General features: G+C 36.4%; 23 non-coding genes across 23 annotated transcripts; 12 read left to right on the top strand and 11 right to left on the bottom strand.

Moving 5' to 3' along the window:
* The first annotated feature begins 4,763 nt into the window (after positions 1 to 4,763).
* Trnas-aga (transfer RNA serine (anticodon AGA)) lies at positions 4,764 to 4,845 on the top strand. The gene has a single exon. It is a non-coding gene; the product is annotated as a tRNA-Ser (tRNA).
* A 551-nt stretch (positions 4,846 to 5,396) lies between these two features.
* On the bottom strand, positions 5,397 to 5,468 carry Trnaw-cca (transfer RNA tryptophan (anticodon CCA)). The gene has a single exon. It is a non-coding gene; the product is annotated as a tRNA-Trp (tRNA).
* A 404-nt stretch (positions 5,469 to 5,872) lies between these two features.
* On the top strand, positions 5,873 to 5,954 carry Trnas-aga (transfer RNA serine (anticodon AGA)). The gene has a single exon. It is a non-coding gene; the product is annotated as a tRNA-Ser (tRNA).
* Positions 5,955 to 6,505: 551 nt separating this feature from the next.
* Trnaw-cca (transfer RNA tryptophan (anticodon CCA)) lies at positions 6,506 to 6,577 on the bottom strand. Its single transcript has one exon. It is a non-coding gene; the product is annotated as a tRNA-Trp (tRNA).
* Positions 6,578 to 6,981: 404 nt separating this feature from the next.
* On the top strand, positions 6,982 to 7,063 carry Trnas-aga (transfer RNA serine (anticodon AGA)). The gene has a single exon. It is a non-coding gene; the product is annotated as a tRNA-Ser (tRNA).
* Positions 7,064 to 7,614: 551 nt separating this feature from the next.
* On the bottom strand, positions 7,615 to 7,686 carry Trnaw-cca (transfer RNA tryptophan (anticodon CCA)). Its single transcript has one exon. It is a non-coding gene; the product is annotated as a tRNA-Trp (tRNA).
* Positions 7,687 to 8,090: 404 nt separating this feature from the next.
* On the top strand, positions 8,091 to 8,172 carry Trnas-aga (transfer RNA serine (anticodon AGA)). The gene has a single exon. It is a non-coding gene; the product is annotated as a tRNA-Ser (tRNA).
* Positions 8,173 to 8,723: 551 nt separating this feature from the next.
* On the bottom strand, positions 8,724 to 8,795 carry Trnaw-cca (transfer RNA tryptophan (anticodon CCA)). The gene has a single exon. It is a non-coding gene; the product is annotated as a tRNA-Trp (tRNA).
* A 404-nt stretch (positions 8,796 to 9,199) lies between these two features.
* Positions 9,200 to 9,281, top strand: Trnas-aga (transfer RNA serine (anticodon AGA)). The gene has a single exon. It is a non-coding gene; the product is annotated as a tRNA-Ser (tRNA).
* Positions 9,282 to 9,832: 551 nt separating this feature from the next.
* Trnaw-cca (transfer RNA tryptophan (anticodon CCA)) lies at positions 9,833 to 9,904 on the bottom strand. Its single transcript has one exon. It is a non-coding gene; the product is annotated as a tRNA-Trp (tRNA).
* Positions 9,905 to 10,308: 404 nt separating this feature from the next.
* On the top strand, positions 10,309 to 10,390 carry Trnas-aga (transfer RNA serine (anticodon AGA)). Its single transcript has one exon. It is a non-coding gene; the product is annotated as a tRNA-Ser (tRNA).
* A 551-nt stretch (positions 10,391 to 10,941) lies between these two features.
* Positions 10,942 to 11,013, bottom strand: Trnaw-cca (transfer RNA tryptophan (anticodon CCA)). Its single transcript has one exon. It is a non-coding gene; the product is annotated as a tRNA-Trp (tRNA).
* A 404-nt stretch (positions 11,014 to 11,417) lies between these two features.
* On the top strand, positions 11,418 to 11,499 carry Trnas-aga (transfer RNA serine (anticodon AGA)). Its single transcript has one exon. It is a non-coding gene; the product is annotated as a tRNA-Ser (tRNA).
* Positions 11,500 to 12,050: 551 nt separating this feature from the next.
* Positions 12,051 to 12,122, bottom strand: Trnaw-cca (transfer RNA tryptophan (anticodon CCA)). The gene has a single exon. It is a non-coding gene; the product is annotated as a tRNA-Trp (tRNA).
* A 404-nt stretch (positions 12,123 to 12,526) lies between these two features.
* On the top strand, positions 12,527 to 12,608 carry Trnas-aga (transfer RNA serine (anticodon AGA)). The gene has a single exon. It is a non-coding gene; the product is annotated as a tRNA-Ser (tRNA).
* A 551-nt stretch (positions 12,609 to 13,159) lies between these two features.
* On the bottom strand, positions 13,160 to 13,231 carry Trnaw-cca (transfer RNA tryptophan (anticodon CCA)). The gene has a single exon. It is a non-coding gene; the product is annotated as a tRNA-Trp (tRNA).
* A 404-nt stretch (positions 13,232 to 13,635) lies between these two features.
* Trnas-aga (transfer RNA serine (anticodon AGA)) lies at positions 13,636 to 13,717 on the top strand. Its single transcript has one exon. It is a non-coding gene; the product is annotated as a tRNA-Ser (tRNA).
* A 551-nt stretch (positions 13,718 to 14,268) lies between these two features.
* Trnaw-cca (transfer RNA tryptophan (anticodon CCA)) lies at positions 14,269 to 14,340 on the bottom strand. Its single transcript has one exon. It is a non-coding gene; the product is annotated as a tRNA-Trp (tRNA).
* Positions 14,341 to 14,744: 404 nt separating this feature from the next.
* Positions 14,745 to 14,826, top strand: Trnas-aga (transfer RNA serine (anticodon AGA)). The gene has a single exon. It is a non-coding gene; the product is annotated as a tRNA-Ser (tRNA).
* Positions 14,827 to 15,377: 551 nt separating this feature from the next.
* Positions 15,378 to 15,449, bottom strand: Trnaw-cca (transfer RNA tryptophan (anticodon CCA)). The gene has a single exon. It is a non-coding gene; the product is annotated as a tRNA-Trp (tRNA).
* Positions 15,450 to 15,853: 404 nt separating this feature from the next.
* Trnas-aga (transfer RNA serine (anticodon AGA)) lies at positions 15,854 to 15,935 on the top strand. The gene has a single exon. It is a non-coding gene; the product is annotated as a tRNA-Ser (tRNA).
* Positions 15,936 to 16,486: 551 nt separating this feature from the next.
* Positions 16,487 to 16,558, bottom strand: Trnaw-cca (transfer RNA tryptophan (anticodon CCA)). The gene has a single exon. It is a non-coding gene; the product is annotated as a tRNA-Trp (tRNA).
* A 404-nt stretch (positions 16,559 to 16,962) lies between these two features.
* Trnas-aga (transfer RNA serine (anticodon AGA)) lies at positions 16,963 to 17,044 on the top strand. Its single transcript has one exon. It is a non-coding gene; the product is annotated as a tRNA-Ser (tRNA).
* Positions 17,045 to 17,121: the final 77 nt, after the last annotated feature.

Genomic DNA, 17,121 nt, shown 5'->3' with positions numbered 1-17,121 from the left:
TATTAATTTTAGCACCAGTTGCTTTACTATATAAATCAAAAACTTTGAAAACTTCTGATATAGATTGTTTATTACAAACAGATAAAGTTGTATCGTCTGCATGCTGAAAAATTAGTCCTTCTTTTCCACTATTTGGAACAACAATACCTTTTATCAAATCATTTTTAACAATCTTACTATGTAAAGGCTCAGCAGCTAAAACATACAATAATGCACTTATAGGACAGCCTTGTCTAATACCATTCTTAATACAAAAATAGTTTGTTAAGAAACCATTGCATTTTACTGCACTATTAATACCATTATAAAATATTTCTATCCATTTGATAAATTTATCTCCAAAACCATATCTTTTCAAAACCTTCAATAAATATGAGTGGCTCACTCTATCAAAAGCCTTTTCTTGATCAATTTTAATAATATAACCTTCAAGTTCATCCCTTTCAATAATTTCTATGATATCTCTAACATTTGCTACATTATTAGATATATCTCGACCCATTATACAACAAGTTTGGTCAACAGAAACAATTTTTGGTAATACAGTTTTAAATCTATTTGCCATTATTCTGGCCAAAATTTTATAATCAACCTGTAACAGAGATATCGGTCTATAATTTTTAAGCGATCTTCTGTCACCTTTTTTCTTAAATACAAGACTTATAACACCACATTTCATTGATCTACTTAAAAATCCCTTTTGTTGAATAGTATTATACAGTTTCATAAGTACATACTTAAGCTCAGAATAAAAATGACAATAAAACTCAACAGTAAGTCCGTCTGATCCTGGACTTTTATTTTTGGACATTTGAGATAATGCTTTTATTATTTCATCAAACGAAATATCTGACTCACATAATTGATGATCATTTTCATCTATTTTTACATCTACACAATCTAATATTTCATTCATTTTTATATCATCAGTATTAATACAAGTATACAATTCTTTATAAAAATCATATTGCAAATCTAAAATACCATTAATGTCATTAACACATTCATTATTCACATTCAACAATTCCTTTACAGAATTATTCTCCTGTTTATATTTTTCTAAATTTAAAAAATATTTTGTATTTTTGTCTGATTCCACAGCCCAAACAGCTTTAGATCTGAGAACAGCACCTCTACATTTTTCCAATTCATATTGAGACAATTCTAATCTCAAACTTTCCAATTTAGCTATATCAATATCATTGCCGTTGGCAGCTTTTTCACATAAATTATTAATTTGCTTTTCTAATCTAAAATAATCTCTTCTATTTTCTTTAGCTATAGAAGAAGAAAAGATTTGGGAATATCTTTTAATTTTATACTTTAGATTATCCCACCATATCAAAATATCTCTTTCATATAATTCATTTTCTCTTTCTACAGTTATAATTTCCTTAACTCTTCTAACATACTGTTCATTATGTAAAAGTGTATTGTTAAGAATCCACAAACCAGGACCCTTTTCTATATTATTACAGTTTACATTCAATATAACAAAAGCATGATCACTTAAACTAGTTAAGTTATAATATACATTTTGAATACATGGTGACAACTGTCTACTAACTAAAAAATAATCTATCCTACTCTGTTGTAATTCATTATTACTAATACGTTTCCATGAAAATATTCTACTGTGTGTGTTTCTAGCACGCCACACATCATACACATTATTATTATTAACTATTTCATATAATTTTCTACATGGTTCATCTACAATATGTTTTGTTTTGCCACCTCTGTCTAAATGAGACAAACTAGTATTGAAGTCGCCTCCAATAATCAGATTGTCCATATTCTCCGTATACAGTTTTACAAATTCAAAGAACTCTGATCTTTCAGTTACCGTATTTGGCGCATATAAAGATATAATATTATACAATTTTTCATTCTCAATAAATGTTACATGTAAAAATCTACCTTTTTCATCAGAATAAACAAATTTTATTTTATCTTTACAATAATTATTTGAAAGTACAGCAACACCTTGTCTACAATTCAAACCATTATTACAAGTGATTTTACCTGGATATAAATGCTTAATACTATCTATATAACTATTATCCCAAAAAGTCTCCTGTAAAAGTACAATACTAATTTTTTTATCATCAATAACACTAACAAAGTTCTGAAAATTATTTACACATCTAAGACCATTACAATTAAATGAACATATGAGCACCATTGCAAAAATGAAATAAAATAAAATTACATATTTATCCATTGTTTACATCTTAGTACTTTCACATGTTTGACCTACAGATCTAACACCTTTACCATCTAGATTAGGAGGAGGGTTTAACCTTGATCTCCTTTCAAGCTTTCTCTGGTTTTTTTTTAATTTTCGAGCTTCCTTAGCACTAATAAACTGACCAACAATTTTAATATCAACATCACTATTTGTATCCAGTATTTCTACTGAACTTTCATACCCATCACCAGAACAGACAGACAATTCTTCAATTTCTTTTGCACCTTCAGTGGTGATAACTTCATCACCAACCGGGGTGCTAATCATTTCATTCAATGAGAGACTATTATCCATATCAACATCATTAATTCCACCACTCTCTCCTACAACAGCATCGCAGGAAAGATTGGTGTCATCATCTCTCTTGATTTTTTTACCTTCACTTAATTCCCTGTCTGTTCCAGCTACAATATTTTCACTAACAACTATGTCATTTTCAATTGAACCATCTGTTCTATGATCATCATTGTCACCAGTACCATCCTCTGAAATCGGACGCTTCCTCTTTAAACCATCTTGAACCCCATTTTGCTCATTGTGCACTTCTACTTCCACTACTGTTAGCTTTGAGACTTCTGTTTTTCGCACTTTTTCTAAACCACCACTGTCCTGTTGTTCTTCACCTTCAATACATTTTTCACTCAGTTTACTTTCATTGTCATGAACATTTTCACTGAAAGTAGACTTTACGAAAGTTTCTGTATCCTCCTCATCTGCACTATTTACATCTGGTCTTATTTGTATTATAACGTCTGAATTGCTGTCATTAGCTACCATACAAATACAATCTTCTGATGGTTGATCACATTCTGTGCATCGACATACACACGGAACTTTGAAACAATCATTACAAGGACAAACGCACGGGTCACTTCGGCAATTGTGACATTTACATACACATGGAACTGTGTCACATGTGTAGCAAGTACATGTACATTTCAAGTTTGCATTTCCGCAAATTCTACATTTACACATGCAGAAATATTCTCCACAGTCTGGACAATTTTTATTATTTTCTTCTCGGTTACGGTTTTCACGTTCCCATCTGGCTGAAGGCTTACAAACACATTTCAACGGCAAATTACGGCAAAATTTACACTTTTTTGCTCGACAACTTTTCAATGCATGTCCAGTTTCTCCACAACCATAACACAGAAAATGTGGACAATCTTTTCTCATGTGCTCAGGAGACGAACACTCTGAGCAAACCTTTGTTTGGTTGTTATGAACCACACGATAGTATTTGGTATCGGTGCCAAATTTAAAAGGCATTGACCACGGCAGGGCTACTACCCCTGGAGGAAACTTACACCTCATGAATCGTGTGCCATCAGCAACCTGAGTCCCAGGTACGGTTCGTCTGTAAACAGGTGAAACTACTTTCACTCCTTTACTTTCAATCTTACTTGTAATCTCATCGTCACAAATATAGGACGGTAGTTTTATAACTGAAACTACAGTTATGTCCGAAAACATCATACTACATTCAAAATCTCTATTGGCAATTTCTACGCCTCGTAACATCTTAAACGCATTCTCTTTCGAGTCAAAGGTTACATCATATGACGATAAATCGCATCGTACTACTGCTAATACAGAATTCAGTCCGGTTAAAGTCTCAATATCATCTATCACAACATTTTCTCCAATTACTTGTGTAGGAATTTTTTCCACCCTTACAGTACATTCTCGCTGATAATATTTATTATCAGTCACATAATTCTGTTTAGAAAACCGATTTCTTTTTTCCTTTGGGTTTCTACGAGAATTTCCTACATTCGGACGATTCGGCTCCAACTGAGACATTTTTAAATTCCAAAGCAAGCACTGCCTAACAAAAAAAGTCAAGTGCACCCAAGTCGACCCCCCTCCTCCAAACGATTAAATCGTCCGAGTAGGGGTAAACAGCATATATATAAACAGTTTATCAGTTCCAAAATGTCAAATACAATGCAATGTTTATCAGAATTACCTTTGTTTATGAATATATCATATATAATCCGTTGAATTCAACGAAATTTTTCCGGAGACTTGTTTACACTTCCATCTTGGGCTGTGCTCAATTCATCAGTCTGGAGTCAGACGCGCTACCGTTGCGCCACGGAGTCCTTCTTCCAACCTAATGGAATTTTTAGTCTATAACGCTCAGGTTATTATCGATCCTGCTAAACCTGTACCCCTCCCTTTGGCTGTAAAAAAATAAAATCGTGTTTTCCTTACTTTTTGAAAAATATACGATTCAACACGAATCAATCATGATAATTTATAGACAAAATGTTCAAGACAAACTTGAATATTGAAAATATCGCCTGCGGCTACAATCCAAAATTGTTTGCCGAATTTAACTCTAGTTACTATAATTTAACAAAGGCTAAGTTTCCTAATTCAGACTTGCTAATGGAAATTTAAGAACTTATCAGATGACTTCCGACTGACGATGTGGCACTTACGACAGGTTGTTGTCGCATCTGGTATTAAGTATAAAGGAGTTAATTTTGGACGAACGTATCAAGTCGTCGTGGCCGAGTGGTTAAGGCGATAGACTAGAAATCTATTGGGGTCTCCCCGCACAGGTTCGAATCCTGTCGACGACGCAGACTTTTTGATATCCACTTTTTGTAATGAATCACACACACTGCTCACTCAACGCGCTCAAAGACAAGTAGGAATCAAAGTTATCGATAAGTTAACCACAGATTGATTCTGTCCTGAAAACGACCATTTTGAATGAATTCAGATGTTAATATGACAGAGTTCATTCAGCTCAACTGTGGACTGAGGAAGATCGTTAAGGTATCATGCATAGAGGAAGAAAAAAGGCACACACTCTCAGTATCAATCCTAACAATTTCGGGGAGATAAGCGGTGATTTGCCAGTAAATACTTTGATTTTGATAAAAATCGTTAGCTTTCCTATCTTCCGTCTGAAATTAAATTGTTATTGGAGGAAAACTGTTAGATACAAATTAAGAATAACGTATGTGAGAATCTTTGTGTTTCACTGACATGTAACTTGAACGAGAAACAGGCATCAAGTAGGTATCTCTTTCACTCACACAGTTTTCAATCAGTTTCTTTCAATTGTCACAAACGTTGAATGTGAGACCTTTTCAATATTTCTAGAAAATTGCATCAAAAATACATATGACCCCGACGTGATTCGAACACGCAACCTTCTGATCTGGAGTCAGACGCGCTACCGTTGCGCCACGGAGTCCTTCTTCCAACCTAATGGAATTTTTAGTCTATAACGCTCAGGTTATTATCGATCCTGCTAAACCTGTACCCCTCCCTTTGGCTGTAAAAAAATAAAATCGTGTTTTCCTTACTTTTTGAAAAATATACGATTCAACACGAATCAATCATGATAATTTATAGACAAAATGTTCAAGACAAACTTGAATATTGAAAATATCGCCTGCGGCTACAATCCAAAATTGTTTGCCGAATTTAACTCTAGTTACTATAATTTAACAAAGGCTAAGTTTCCTAATTCAGACTTGCTAATGGAAATTTAAGAACTTATCAGATGACTTCCGACTGACGATGTGGCACTTACGACAGGTTGTTGTCGCATCTGGTATTAAGTATAAAGGAGTTAATTTTGGACGAACGTATCAAGTCGTCGTGGCCGAGTGGTTAAGGCGATAGACTAGAAATCTATTGGGGTCTCCCCGCACAGGTTCGAATCCTGTCGACGACGCAGACTTTTTGATATCCACTTTTTGTAATGAATCACACACACTGCTCACTCAACGCGCTCAAAGACAAGTAGGAATCAAAGTTATCGATAAGTTAACCACAGATTGATTCTGTCCTGAAAACGACCATTTTGAATGAATTCAGATGTTAATATGACAGAGTTCATTCAGCTCAACTGTGGACTGAGGAAGATCGTTAAGGTATCATGCATAGAGGAAGAAAAAAGGCACACACTCTCAGTATCAATCCTAACAATTTCGGGGAGATAAGCGGTGATTTGCCAGTAAATACTTTGATTTTGATAAAAATCGTTAGCTTTCCTATCTTCCGTCTGAAATTAAATTGTTATTGAAGGAAAACTGTTAGATACAAATTAAGAATAACGTATGTGAGAATCTTTGTGTTTCACTGACATGTAACTTGAACGAGAAACAGGCATCAAGTAGGTATCTCTTTCACTCACACAGTTTTCAATCAGTTTCTTTCAATTGTCACAAACGTTGAATGTGAGACCTTTTCAATATTTCTAGAAAATTGCATCAAAAATACATATGACCCCGACGTGATTCGAACACGCAACCTTCTGATCTGGAGTCAGACGCGCTACCGTTGCGCCACGGAGTCCTTCTTCCAACCTAATGGAATTTTTAGTCTATAACGCTCAGGTTATTATCGATCCTGCTAAACCTGTACCCCTCCCTTTGGCTGTAAAAAAATAAAATCGTGTTTTCCTTACTTTTTGAAAAATATACGATTCAACACGAATCAATCATGATAATTTATAGACAAAATGTTCAAGACAAACTTGAATATTGAAAATATCGCCTGCGGCTACAATCCAAAATTGTTTGCCGAATTTAACTCTAGTTACTATAATTTAACAAAGGCTAAGTTTCCTAATTCAGACTTGCTAATGGAAATTTAAGAACTTATCAGATGACTTCCGACTGACGATGTGGCACTTACGACAGGTTGTTGTCGCATCTGGTATTAAGTATAAAGGAGTTAATTTTGGACGAACGTATCAAGTCGTCGTGGCCGAGTGGTTAAGGCGATAGACTAGAAATCTATTGGGGTCTCCCCGCACAGGTTCGAATCCTGTCGACGACGCAGACTTTTTGATATCCACTTTTTGTAATGAATCACACACACTGCTCACTCAACGCGCTCAAAGACAAGTAGGAATCAAAGTTATCGATAAGTTAACCACAGATTGATTCTGTCCTGAAAACGACCATTTTGAATGAATTCAGATGTTAATATGACAGAGTTCATTCAGCTCAACTGTGGACTGAGGAAGATCGTTAAGGTATCATGCATAGAGGAAGAAAAAAGGCACACACTCTCAGTATCAATCCTAACAATTTCGGGGAGATAAGCGGTGATTTGCCAGTAAATACTTTGATTTTGATAAAAATCGTTAGCTTTCCTATCTTCCGTCTGAAATTAAATTGTTATTGAAGGAAAACTGTTAGATACAAATTAAGAATAACGTATGTGAGAATCTTTGTGTTTCACTGACATGTAACTTGAACGAGAAACAGGCATCAAGTAGGTATCTCTTTCACTCACACAGTTTTCAATCAGTTTCTTTCAATTGTCACAAACGTTGAATGTGAGACCTTTTCAATATTTCTAGAAAATTGCATCAAAAATACATATGACCCCGACGTGATTCGAACACGCAACCTTCTGATCTGGAGTCAGACGCGCTACCGTTGCGCCACGGAGTCCTTCTTCCAACCTAATGGAATTTTTAGTCTATAACGCTCAGGTTATTATCGATCCTGCTAAACCTGTACCCCTCCCTTTGGCTGTAAAAAAATAAAATCGTGTTTTCCTTACTTTTTGAAAAATATACGATTCAACACGAATCAATCATGATAATTTATAGACAAAATGTTCAAGACAAACTTGAATATTGAAAATATCGCCTGCGGCTACAATCCAAAATTGTTTGCCGAATTTAACTCTAGTTACTATAATTTAACAAAGGCTAAGTTTCCTAATTCAGACTTGCTAATGGAAATTTAAGAACTTATCAGATGACTTCCGACTGACGATGTGGCACTTACGACAGGTTGTTGTCGCACCTGGTATTAAGTATAAAGGAGTTAATTTTGGACGAACGTATCAAGTCGTCGTGGCCGAGTGGTTAAGGCGATAGACTAGAAATCTATTGGGGTCTCCCCGCACAGGTTCGAATCCTGTCGACGACGCAGACTTTTTGATATCCACTTTTTGTAATGAATCACACACACTGCTCACTCAACGCGCTCAAAGACAAGTAGGAATCAAAGTTATCGATAAGTTAACCACAGATTGATTCTGTCCTGAAAACGACCATTTTGAATGAATTCAGATGTTAATATGACAGAGTTCATTCAGCTCAACTGTGGACTGAGGAAGATCGTTAAGGTATCATGCATAGAGGAAGAAAAAAGGCACACACTCTCAGTATCAATCCTAACAATTTCGGGGAGATAAGCGGTGATTTGCCAGTAAATACTTTGATTTTGATAAAAATCGTTAGCTTTCCTATCTTCCGTCTGAAATTAAATTGTTATTGAAGGAAAACTGTTAGATACAAATTAAGAATAACGTATGTGAGAATCTTTGTGTTTCACTGACATGTAACTTGAACGAGAAACAGGCATCAAGTAGGTATCTCTTTCACTCACACAGTTTTCAATCAGTTTCTTTCAATTGTCACAAACGTTGAATGTGAGACCTTTTCAATATTTCTAGAAAATTGCATCAAAAATACATATGACCCCGACGTGATTCGAACACGCAACCTTCTGATCTGGAGTCAGACGCGCTACCGTTGCGCCACGGAGTCCTTCTTCCAACCTAATGGAATTTTTAGTCTATAACGCTCAGGTTATTATCGATCCTGCTAAACCTGTACCCCTCCCTTTGGCTGTAAAAAAATAAAATCGTGTTTTCCTTACTTTTTGAAAAATATACGATTCAACACGAATCAATCATGATAATTTATAGACAAAATGTTCAAGACAAACTTGAATATTGAAAATATCGCCTGCGGCTACAATCCAAAATTGTTTGCCGAATTTAACTCTAGTTACTATAATTTAACAAAGGCTAAGTTTCCTAATTCAGACTTGCTAATGGAAATTTAAGAACTTATCAGATGACTTCCGACTGACGATGTGGCACTTACGACAGGTTGTTGTCGCACCTGGTATTAAGTATAAAGGAGTTAATTTTGGACGAACGTATCAAGTCGTCGTGGCCGAGTGGTTAAGGCGATAGACTAGAAATCTATTGGGGTCTCCCCGCACAGGTTCGAATCCTGTCGACGACGCAGACTTTTTGATATCCACTTTTTGTAATGAATCACACACACTGCTCACTCAACGCGCTCAAAGACAAGTAGGAATCAAAGTTATCGATAAGTTAACCACAGATTGATTCTGTCCTGAAAACGACCATTTTGAATGAATTCAGATGTTAATATGACAGAGTTCATTCAGCTCAACTGTGGACTGAGGAAGATCGTTAAGGTATCATGCATAGAGGAAGAAAAAAGGCACACACTCTCAGTATCAATCCTAACAATTTCGGGGAGATAAGCGGTGATTTGCCAGTAAATACTTTGATTTTGATAAAAATCGTTAGCTTTCCTATCTTCCGTCTGAAATTAAATTGTTATTGAAGGAAAACTGTTAGATACAAATTAAGAATAACGTATGTGAGAATCTTTGTGTTTCACTGACATGTAACTTGAACGAGAAACAGGCATCAAGTAGGTATCTCTTTCACTCACACAGTTTTCAATCAGTTTCTTTCAATTGTCACAAACGTTGAATGTGAGACCTTTTCAATATTTCTAGAAAATTGCATCAAAAATACATATGACCCCGACGTGATTCGAACACGCAACCTTCTGATCTGGAGTCAGACGCGCTACCGTTGCGCCACGGAGTCCTTCTTCCAACCTAATGGAATTTTTAGTCTATAACGCTCAGGTTATTATCGATCCTGCTAAACCTGTACCCCTCCCTTTGGCTGTAAAAAAATAAAATCGTGTTTTCCTTACTTTTTGAAAAATATACGATTCAACACGAATCAATCATGATAATTTATAGACAAAATGTTCAAGACAAACTTGAATATTGAAAATATCGCCTGCGGCTACAATCCAAAATTGTTTGCCGAATTTAACTCTAGTTACTATAATTTAACAAAGGCTAAGTTTCCTAATTCAGACTTGCTAATGGAAATTTAAGAACTTATCAGATGACTTCCGACTGACGATGTGGCACTTACGACAGGTTGTTGTCGCACCTGGTATTAAGTATAAAGGAGTTAATTTTGGACGAACGTATCAAGTCGTCGTGGCCGAGTGGTTAAGGCGATAGACTAGAAATCTATTGGGGTCTCCCCGCACAGGTTCGAATCCTGTCGACGACGCAGACTTTTTGATATCCACTTTTTGTAATGAATCACACACACTGCTCACTCAACGCGCTCAAAGACAAGTAGGAATCAAAGTTATCGATAAGTTAACCACAGATTGATTCTGTCCTGAAAACGACCATTTTGAATGAATTCAGATGTTAATATGACAGAGTTCATTCAGCTCAACTGTGGACTGAGGAAGATCGTTAAGGTATCATGCATAGAGGAAGAAAAAAGGCACACACTCTCAGTATCAATCCTAACAATTTCGGGGAGATAAGCGGTGATTTGCCAGTAAATACTTTGATTTTGATAAAAATCGTTAGCTTTCCTATCTTCCGTCTGAAATTAAATTGTTATTGAAGGAAAACTGTTAGATACAAATTAAGAATAACGTATGTGAGAATCTTTGTGTTTCACTGACATGTAACTTGAACGAGAAACAGGCATCAAGTAGGTATCTCTTTCACTCACACAGTTTTCAATCAGTTTCTTTCAATTGTCACAAACGTTGAATGTGAGACCTTTTCAATATTTCTAGAAAATTGCATCAAAAATACATATGACCCCGACGTGATTCGAACACGCAACCTTCTGATCTGGAGTCAGACGCGCTACCGTTGCGCCACGGAGTCCTTCTTCCAACCTAATGGAATTTTTAGTCTATAACGCTCAGGTTATTATCGATCCTGCTAAACCTGTACCCCTCCCTTTGGCTGTAAAAAAATAAAATCGTGTTTTCCTTACTTTTTGAAAAATATACGATTCAACACGAATCAATCATGATAATTTATAGACAAAATGTTCAAGACAAACTTGAATATTGAAAATATCGCCTGCGGCTACAATCCAAAATTGTTTGCCGAATTTAACTCTAGTTACTATAATTTAACAAAGGCTAAGTTTCCTAATTCAGACTTGCTAATGGAAATTTAAGAACTTATCAGATGACTTCCGACTGACGATGTGGCACTTACGACAGGTTGTTGTCGCACCTGGTATTAAGTATAAAGGAGTTAATTTTGGACGAACGTATCAAGTCGTCGTGGCCGAGTGGTTAAGGCGATAGACTAGAAATCTATTGGGGTCTCCCCGCACAGGTTCGAATCCTGTCGACGACGCAGACTTTTTGATATCCACTTTTTGTAATGAATCACACACACTGCTCACTCAACGCGCTCAAAGACAAGTAGGAATCAAAGTTATCGATAAGTTAACCACAGATTGATTCTGTCCTGAAAACGACCATTTTGAATGAATTCAGATGTTAATATGACAGAGTTCATTCAGCTCAACTGTGGACTGAGGAAGATCGTTAAGGTATCATGCATAGAGGAAGAAAAAAGGCACACACTCTCAGTATCAATCCTAACAATTTCGGGGAGATAAGCGGTGATTTGCCAGTAAATACTTTGATTTTGATAAAAATCGTTAGCTTTCCTATCTTCCGTCTGAAATTAAATTGTTATTGAAGGAAAACTGTTAGATACAAATTAAGAATAACGTATGTGAGAATCTTTGTGTTTCACTGACATGTAACTTGAACGAGAAACAGGCATCAAGTAGGTATCTCTTTCACTCACACAGTTTTCAATCAGTTTCTTTCAATTGTCACAAACGTTGAATGTGAGACCTTTTCAATATTTCTAGAAAATTGCATCAAAAATACATATGACCCCGACGTGATTCGAACACGCAACCTTCTGATCTGGAGTCAGACGCGCTACCGTTGCGCCACGGAGTCCTTCTTCCAACCTAATGGAATTTTTAGTCTATAACGCTCAGGTTATTATCGATCCTGCTAAACCTGTACCCCTCCCTTTGGCTGTAAAAAAATAAAATCGTGTTTTCCTTACTTTTTGAAAAATATACGATTCAACACGAATCAATCATGATAATTTATAGACAAAATGTTCAAGACAAACTTGAATATTGAAAATATCGCCTGCGGCTACAATCCAAAATTGTTTGCCGAATTTAACTCTAGTTACTATAATTTAACAAAGGCTAAGTTTCCTAATTCAGACTTGCTAATGGAAATTTAAGAACTTATCAGATGACTTCCGACTGACGATGTGGCACTTACGACAGGTTGTTGTCGCATCTGGTATTAAGTATAAAGGAGTTAATTTTGGACGAACGTATCAAGTCGTCGTGGCCGAGTGGTTAAGGCGATAGACTAGAAATCTATTGGGGTCTCCCCGCACAGGTTCGAATCCTGTCGACGACGCAGACTTTTTGATATCCACTTTTTGTAATGAATCACACACACTGCTCACTCAACGCGCTCAAAGACAAGTAGGAATCAAAGTTATCGATAAGTTAACCACAGATTGATTCTGTCCTGAAAACGACCATTTTGAATGAATTCAGATGTTAATATGACAGAGTTCATTCAGCTCAACTGTGGACTGAGGAAGATCGTTAAGGTATCATGCATAGAGGAAGAAAAAAGGCACACACTCTCAGTATCAATCCTAACAATTTCGGGGAGATAAGCGGTGATTTGCCAGTAAATACTTTGATTTTGATAAAAATCGTTAGCTTTCCTATCTTCCGTCTGAAATTAAATTGTTATTGAAGGAAAACTGTTAGATACAAATTAAGAATAACGTATGTGAGAATCTTTGTGTTTCACTGACATGTAACTTGAACGAGAAACAGGCATCAAGTAGGTATCTCTTTCACTCACACAGTTTTCAATCAGTTTCTTTCAATTGTCACAAACGTTGAATGTGAGACCTTTTCAATATTTCTAGAAAATTGCATCAAAAATACATATGACCCCGACGTGATTCGAACACGCAACCTTCTGATCTGGAGTCAGACGCGCTACCGTTGCGCCACGGAGTCCTTCTTCCAACCTAATGGAATTTTTAGTCTATAACGCTCAGGTTATTATCGATCCTGCTAAACCTGTACCCCTCCCTTTGGCTGTAAAAAAATAAAATCGTGTTTTCCTTACTTTTTGAAAAATATACGATTCAACACGAATCAATCATGATAATTTATAGACAAAATGTTCAAGACAAACTTGAATATTGAAAATATCGCCTGCGGCTACAATCCAAAATTGTTTGCCGAATTTAACTCTAGTTACTATAATTTAACAAAGGCTAAGTTTCCTAATTCAGACTTGCTAATGGAAATTTAAGAACTTATCAGATGACTTCCGACTGACGATGTGGCACTTACGACAGGTTGTTGTCGCATCTGGTATTAAGTATAAAGGAGTTAATTTTGGACGAACGTATCAAGTCGTCGTGGCCGAGTGGTTAAGGCGATAGACTAGAAATCTATTGGGGTCTCCCCGCACAGGTTCGAATCCTGTCGACGACGCAGACTTTTTGATATCCACTTTTTGTAATGAATCACACACACTGCTCACTCAACGCGCTCAAAGACAAGTAGGAATCAAAGTTATCGATAAGTTAACCACAGATTGATTCTGTCCTGAAAACGACCATTTTGAATGAATTCAGATGTTAATATGACAGAGTTCATTCAGCTCAACTGTGGACTGAGGAAGATCGTTAAGGTATCATGCATAGAGGAAGAAAAAAGGCACACACTCTCAGTATCAATCCTAACAATTTCGGGGAGATAAGCGGTGATTTGCCAGTAAATACTTTGATTTTGATAAAAATCGTTAGCTTTCCTATCTTCCGTCTGAAATTAAATTGTTATTGAAGGAAAACTGTTAGATACAAATTAAGAATAACGTATGTGAGAATCTTTGTGTTTCACTGACATGTAACTTGAACGAGAAACAGGCATCAAGTAGGTATCTCTTTCACTCACACAGTTTTCAATCAGTTTCTTTCAATTGTCACAAACGTTGAATGTGAGACCTTTTCAATATTTCTAGAAAATTGCATCAAAAATACATATGACCCCGACGTGATTCGAACACGCAACCTTCTGATCTGGAGTCAGACGCGCTACCGTTGCGCCACGGAGTCCTTCTTCCAACCTAATGGAATTTTTAGTCTATAACGCTCAGGTTATTATCGATCCTGCTAAACCTGTACCCCTCCCTTTGGCTGTAAAAAAATAAAATCGTGTTTTCCTTACTTTTTGAAAAATATACGATTCAACACGAATCAATCATGATAATTTATAGACAAAATGTTCAAGACAAACTTGAATATTGAAAATATCGCCTGCGGCTACAATCCAAAATTGTTTGCCGAATTTAACTCTAGTTACTATAATTTAACAAAGGCTAAGTTTCCTAATTCAGACTTGCTAATGGAAATTTAAGAACTTATCAGATGACTTCCGACTGACGATGTGGCACTTACGACAGGTTGTTGTCGCATCTGGTATTAAGTATAAAGGAGTTAATTTTGGACGAACGTATCAAGTCGTCGTGGCCGAGTGGTTAAGGCGATAGACTAGAAATCTATTGGGGTCTCCCCGCACAGGTTCGAATCCTGTCGACGACGCAGACTTTTTGATATCCACTTTTTGTAATGAATCACACACACTGCTCACTCAACGCGCTCAAAGACAAGTAGGAATCAAAGTTATCGATAAGTTAACCACAGATTGATTCTGTCCTGAAAACGACCATTTTGAATGAATTCAGATGTTAATATGACAGAGTTCATTCAGCTCAACTGTGGACTGAGGAAGATCGTTAAGGTATCATGCATAGAGGAAGAAAAAAGGCACACACTCTCAGTATCAATCCTAACAATTTCGGGGAGATAAGCGGTGATTTGCCAGTAAATACTTTGATTTTGATAAAAATCGTTAGCTTTCCTATCTTCCGTCTGAAATTAAATTGTTATTGAAGGAAAACTGTTAGATACAAATTAAGAATAACGTATGTGAGAATCTTTGTGTTTCACTGACATGTAACTTGAACGAGAAACAGGCATCAAGTAGGTATCTCTTTCACTCACACAGTTTTCAATCAGTTTCTTTCAATTGTCACAAACGTTGAATGTGAGACCTTTTCAATATTTCTAGAAAATTGCATCAAAAATACATATGACCCCGACGTGATTCGAACACGCAACCTTCTGATCTGGAGTCAGACGCGCTACCGTTGCGCCACGGAGTCCTTCTTCCAACCTAATGGAATTTTTAGTCTATAACGCTCAGGTTATTATCGATCCTGCTAAACCTGTACCCCTCCCTTTGGCTGTAAAAAAATAAAATCGTGTTTTCCTTACTTTTTGAAAAATATACGATTCAACACGAATCAATCATGATAATTTATAGACAAAATGTTCAAGACAAACTTGAATATTGAAAATATCGCCTGCGGCTACAATCCAAAATTGTTTGCCGAATTTAACTCTAGTTACTATAATTTAACAAAGGCTAAGTTTCCTAATTCAGACTTGCTAATGGAAATTTAAGAACTTATCAGATGACTTCCGACTGACGATGTGGCACTTACGACAGGTTGTTGTCGCATCTGGTATTAAGTATAAAGGAGTTAATTTTGGACGAACGTATCAAGTCGTCGTGGCCGAGTGGTTAAGGCGATAGACTAGAAATCTATTGGGGTCTCCCCGCACAGGTTCGAATCCTGTCGACGACGCAGACTTTTTGATATCCACTTTTTGTAATGAATCACACACACTGCTCACTCAACGCGCTCAAAGACAAGTAGGAATCAAAGTTATCGATAAGTTAACCACAGATTGATTCTGTCCTGAAAACGACCATTTTGAATGAATTCAGATGTTAATATGACAGAGTTCATTCAGCTCAACTGTGGACTGAGGAAGATCGTTAAGGTATCATGCATAGAGGAAGAAAAAAGGCACACACTCTCAGTATCAATCCTAACAATTTCGGGGAGATAAGCGGTGATTTGCCAGTAAATACTTTGATTTTGATAAAAATCGTTAGCTTTCCTATCTTCCGTCTGAAATTAAATTGTTATTGAAGGAAAACTGTTAGATACAAATTAAGAATAACGTATGTGAGAATCTTTGTGTTTCACTGACATGTAACTTGAACGAGAAACAGGCATCAAGTAGGTATCTCTTTCACTCACACAGTTTTCAATCAGTTTCTTTCAATTGTCACAAACGTTGAATGTGAGACCTTTTCAATATTTCTAGAAAATTGCATCAAAAATACATATGACCCCGACGTGATTCGAACACGCAACCTTCTGATCTGGAGTCAGACGCGCTACCGTTGCGCCACGGAGTCCTTCTTCCAACCTAATGGAATTTTTAGTCTATAACGCTCAGGTTATTATCGATCCTGCTAAACCTGTACCCCTCCCTTTGGCTGTAAAAAAATAAAATCGTGTTTTCCTTACTTTTTGAAAAATATACGATTCAACACGAATCAATCATGATAATTTATAGACAAAATGTTCAAGACAAACTTGAATATTGAAAATATCGCCTGCGGCTACAATCCAAAATTGTTTGCCGAATTTAACTCTAGTTACTATAATTTAACAAAGGCTAAGTTTCCTAATTCAGACTTGCTAATGGAAATTTAAGAACTTATCAGATGACTTCCGACTGACGATGTGGCACTTACGACAGGTTGTTGTCGCATCTGGTATTAAGTATAAAGGAGTTAATTTTGGACGAACGTATCAAGTCGTCGTGGCCGAGTGGTTAAGGCGATAGACTAGAAATCTATTGGGGTCTCCCCGCACAGGTTCGAATCCTGTCGACGACGCAGACTTTTTGATATCCACTTTTTGTAATGAATCACACACACTGCTCACTCAACGCGCTCAAAGACAAGTAGGAATC

Source organism: Mytilus edulis, chromosome 12 (assembly GCF_963676685.1).
Source record: "Mytilus edulis chromosome 12, xbMytEdul2.2, whole genome shotgun sequence".
Lineage (NCBI taxonomy): Eukaryota > Metazoa > Mollusca > Bivalvia > Mytilida > Mytilidae > Mytilus > Mytilus edulis.
This window is presented reverse-complemented; position numbering and strand designations above follow the sequence as displayed.